Source organism: Neophocaena asiaeorientalis, unplaced genomic scaffold, assembly GCF_003031525.2.
Source record: "Neophocaena asiaeorientalis asiaeorientalis breed wild unplaced genomic scaffold, Neophocaena_asiaeorientalis_V1.1 scaffold134, whole genome shotgun sequence".
NCBI lineage: Eukaryota > Metazoa > Chordata > Mammalia > Artiodactyla > Phocoenidae > Neophocaena > Neophocaena asiaeorientalis.
The window spans coordinates 28435455-28440733 of record NW_020185339.1 but is presented as its reverse complement, the minus strand read 5'-3'; positions in this window follow the sequence as shown (position 1 = coordinate 28440733).

Here is a 5279-nt window from a genome sequence, read left to right as displayed (position 1 = left end):
TCCTTCCTGCCCTAAGAGGGGACCTCGCCCAGGGAGGCTCGCCCAGGGAGGAAGCATGCGTGCGACCTCATCTCCAGGGGGGGCTCCAGACACCGAGATTAGCCTCCCACTGTGGCAGAGAAAACAAAAGGCCTTTGCAGGCCCCTGGCCTTTGTCTTGGGAGAGGGGGAGATTTGCAACTAGACACTTCTTGAAAGGAGACACTCAGTTTCACAAGTGAGTCCTCTCGCCCAGCACACACCTATGGCTGGCTGGGCAAGGCACTCAGGCACGCAACCACAGGCACCAGGCAACACGCCTCCATCACCCATCTCACCGCCAGCCCCCCTCCCCAGGCAGCGCTCTTCTTCCTCCCTCTCCCTTCCACCCCCCAGCCCTGGTGCTCCCTCCCTTCTGGCTCCCACCAGAGCATTACTGTGCAGAGAGCACCCTAGTGCTCTCAGGACCAAAGAAGGGAGATGACTTGTCCAGGCAGAGGCAGGACTGTGTCTAGAGCTGGGCTTCTAAATTTGCAGGCCAATGCAATGGTTCTCAAATGAGATTCACTAGGATTACGTGAGATGATGCATGTAAAGATGCTGTGTGAATTGCATTCCTCATACCATTATCATGCATTATTGGGATCATTTCATTATTTCTGACTCCTGGGGGGAGAATGCAGAAGGGGCCTGACCTTTGGTCTCCTTTAGTCGGTGGTCAAAGCAAAGGAGAGCCCTGGGGCCCCAAGGTGCAGGCAGGAGATGGGTTTGGGGCTGGCCCCATCTGGTCCAGCCCCTTAACTTCTCCCAACCCTGAGCACACACTGGCTGTTCTCCCCTCGCCTCTCCCCACCACCCAGACCGTCCATTCTACCCTCCCTCTCCAGCCTGCTGCATAGCTAACCTAAGAATCACACCTTGAGCCCCCTTCTCTATGCTCTGTTGCCTCCATGCTTTCAAGGGTTTTGTCTGTCTGTCCCACACGGCACCAAGCACCACTGTGCACAAGTTTCCAGCCCCTCTGGGCCCTCCACTCCCTTCAGAGACTCACTGTGTATGAGGAACACATCTCTGTAATTATGCCCACTACCTTCTCCATGCTCTCGTCTGTCTTCCTTGACCAAACCTCCCTTCGGGTGAGAAGGTCATAGGTGCTATGGAGATGATTCTCCCAATCCCCGACAGCAGATGACAGTTGCTTAGCCTCACTACCGGGGGAGGGGTTGAGTCAGAGACCAAAGCGACTTCTGGGGCTGTACTCCTGGCAGCTGAGTGTCTTTGCTCTGGAAGTTCAAGGGCAGCACGGCACTGAGCTGTGAGCCAAGCCTGGATGTGTCTCAGGTATTTCATCCTCACCTCACCTCTACCCAACAGATCCCTCTAGAAGTTGCCAAGAATTTCTCTCTAGTCTGTTCTTCTTCCAAGATTGCATCTTCCCCCCAAACTAAATGTGAGATCCCCACCACTTCCAGCCCCGATTGCCCAGTTTGGGGTCACTGAAGTCAGAGGTCAAAGCAGGATTCAAGTGATGGGGGTGGAAGGGAACTGACACCTATTAAGCATCTCTTGTGTCCCAGTTTCTGTGCTGGGTGCTTTACCTACGTTAGCTCATCTAATCCTCCTAAAACTTCAGGCAAGTTAGGGAAGGACAGCAGCCAGCAGTCATGCTGGGTTTTACTTTTTCCAAAGCACTCCCTTATCATCTCCTGTAATTATCTCCCAATCCCTTGAGACAGGGCAAGCAAATACTGTCCTTCCCATTTTAGGCTGAGGCTAAAAGACTGGCCTAAAGTTACACAGCTGTATATAGAGCTAAGACTTGAACTCAGGACTTCTTATGCAAAATCTCATGATCTTTCCACTCAGAAGTCAGACGAGACGAGGTCTGTGCTGAGGCCAACCCTAGGCCCCTCCTGGGAGCCCCTGGCAGAAACCAGCGCACACAACCCAGCCTGTCCAGCCCAGCCTGCTACCTTGTGGTAGACATGGGGCCTTGGGGAGGGCCGTGGTCAGGCAGGGAGAAAATGACAAAGGCACGAGCTGGTTTCTGCCCTTGAAGAGCACCCAGTCTGGAGGAGGGTGGATGTCAAACACACGCCAAACCAGACAGAGGCAGGGAAGCATGGAGGCAGATGAGCAGACCTTCAGGTCCCCAAGCTGGAGACTGAGAGGATTCTGAGCTGAGGGCAGGAGTGGCTGACCACGGGGTCCCAGCTGCCTCCACCTCCACGCTCCCACTTTGTGCCAGATGACTTTGTACCTGCACATGTTGCTTCCATGTTGTTTTGTATCTTTTAAGCTGTGATTCTGTATCTAGGCAGTGCCTCCCAGCTAGACTGTGAGCCCGTTGGGGGCAGGGCTCCTTCCATTTTTTGGATGGCACCCTCCTCTCTATCTTCCCTCCGCACACAGTAAACACTCAATAAATGCTCATTTGTCAATAAATGCTGTTTCTTTCACAACTTAGAAACGGTCCGTGCAGTCCAAGGTGCCAGAAGACAGACTGGGGTCTGTGGCATGTCATGAGCTTCCCAGAGCTGCTGCTAGGGACGGTGCAGCGGGGATTTCAGTGCTGAATCAGCTCAGCTAGGAGAACTCTGGTGGCCAGTTCCCACTGTCAGCCTGGCCAAAATGTGCATGCTGGGCTCTGTCACCCAGGTGGCACCACAGGGAGGCCACCAGGACATGGGCCGGCTGTGGGTTCTCCAGAGAGAGCGAAGGACAGCCCCTTTCGGTGCCCTCGTGCTGGCTGTAGCACCATGTTGGGAAGTCAGGGCAGGGACCCTAGGGTCTAGGACAATGCCTAACATTCAACATGTCCAAAACTGGCCTTCTGCTCGTCTCCCCAAACCTGCTTCTGCCACAGTCCTCCCCATCCCAACTGATGGCAACTCCATCTCTCCAACTGCTCCGGCCAAAAGGCTTGAGTCATCTTTGACTCCTCACACCCAGCCCTGACTCCACCAGGGAGCCCTGTCAGTTCTACCTCCAAGTGATCCAGATCCCATCGCTCTCACCTTCAGCACCTGCACTCAGCGCCAGGCCACGCCTCCCCGCTTCCATTCCTGCTCCTCCCATCTCTTCTCTATACATCAACAGAGGCGTTTGTGTTAAAACTCTGTCAGCCCGTGCTAGTCCCCGCGCAGTGACTCCCTCACTCTTTCGAGTGAAGCCTGCGGTCCTTCAGGTGACACACAAGGTCTGCCCACTGCTGCCACTCTCTGCCCTCCCTTTCTCCTGCTTCAGCAACATGGGCTGCTCCCTCTGCCTGGAAGGTTCTTCCCCAGATACGTGCACGGTTCTTTCCCTCTCCTCTTGAAACCAAGCAGGACCCTGTGGGGCTCCTGGGCACAAAAGCCTTTCTGTGTCCCCTTCTCTGAGTTCCAAAGGGCAGGTTCAAACAGTTGCTAATCAGGGAAGGGAGGGGATATGGAGACAAGGAAGAAGCCGTCAAGAAACAGTAGTACAGCCTTGGGGGCAGGGTCCTGGTTCCCCCTCAAGGGATATATACATAATGTTATCTTTGAGCTCTTCTGAAGAACTAAAACCCTCACCAAATGGAAGATGTGATGAAGCACTCTTCATTCCAGAGAAGGTCACAGTTCGCCCATCATAACCTGACACCAGATGATCTCTGGATTGAAGGAATGCGGTCCCTGCAGGTACCCTGATCCTTATCGGCAACCCTGCCCCTGGACTATAAGACTTCTCACAGGCCCCCCCAGGGTGGAACACACACTTTTGAGGGCATTAGCCTACTGTGTCCCCCTTTACCTGGCAAAACAATAGAGCTATTCTTTTCTACTTCACCCAAAACTCTGTCTCTGAGATTTAATTTGATGCTGGGGTACAGACGCCAGATTCGGCTTCACTCTTCAAGTCTTTGCTCAGATGTCACCTTCTCAATAAGACCCACATGACAACCATTTAAAATGCAAAGAACCAGTTTCCCATAACATATTCTATTTTTCCATAGCACTTAACCACATTCTATTGTACTATATAATTTCAATATGTCCACTGTTTATTGTCTGTCTCCTTTCACTAGAATATTAGCTCCACAATGCAGAGACATTGTCTGCTGGCTCATGGCTATATCCCCAGTGCCTAGAACAGTGCCTGGTACATAGTAAGTGCTCAGTAAGTGTTTGTGGAATGAATGAATGACCCTTCCCCAAACCTGGGGATATGTGGAGTCCTGGCAGCATCACCCACTGCCAATTACCCTACCATTTCTACCCTCAGCCAGAAACTGCTCCCAAAGAACCAAGGGGGCCCATTATCAGGAGAGGAAGAAGGGGTTCCCCCCGAGAGATTCTAACTTTCTGTGCCACACGTGGGAAGATCCATCTCCCGGCCCACAGTGGTCCCAGGGAAGCATTCCTCTGGGTCTGTGGCAGGGAAGGGTCCAAGTGCTCAGGGCAAAGATAATTCCAGCATATAGGCGCTCTTGTGACAACCTGGGGACAGAGTAACCCTGATGGTTAGAGAGAGGCAGAAGGGCTTTAAGCACAGGCCTAGGAGATGTAACCAGCTGCCCCCACTTGAGCAATCTGGACAGATATGGTCTCCTTCTTCAGCCACACCAGGCCACTTCTGACGACGCCGTGGGTCCCATCTCAGGTCATGTGTGACCCTGGGCAAGGCAGAACCTCTCAGTCTGATCTTCCTCACAGGTAGCTCGGAATTTAATCACACAGTGGAGGCCAAAGCCATTTGTTGGCTATAAAGGACTGGTCTCAAATCCTCAAGTAGGAGCTTCCTTCCTCTGGTGACACTGCCGAGTCCTTCCCACTCCACGTGTGGATTCACAACAGTGCCTGAAGAGAGAGGATGAAAAAGAAGGTGGAAGGGGGCAGACTGGAGGCAAGTTCAGCAGTGAAAGGGCTTAGTCCGCAAAGGCCTCTGGGGTCACGAGCGTCATTGTTCCAGTCTGTTCCAGTCTGAACCAGGCCCGCAGAGCCCTGAGCCCTAAGCCCAGATGAAGATCCTGAATAGAGCTGCCATGCTCTGCCAGGGGCAGGGCCCCAGGACCCATGGCAGAGGGACAGATGGGCCTCCTGCCTTAAGAGGAGAGACCTGGGGGAGGAGCTGCTCCAGCAGGAAACCGGGGCAGAGCAGGAACAATAGCGAGGTTTCTTCCTTCCCTGTTTTCTTTGGCATCTTAGCTGCCAGAGCCCACATCCCGCTCCTCCAGGTCCTTGGCTTCCCTCCACGCCCCTCCCTTCAGCCCCCTGACAGAGGAGCACCTGTCCTCTCCCTCTGCTGCACCTTCTCACTTTGCTCCACACCCAGCCCTCG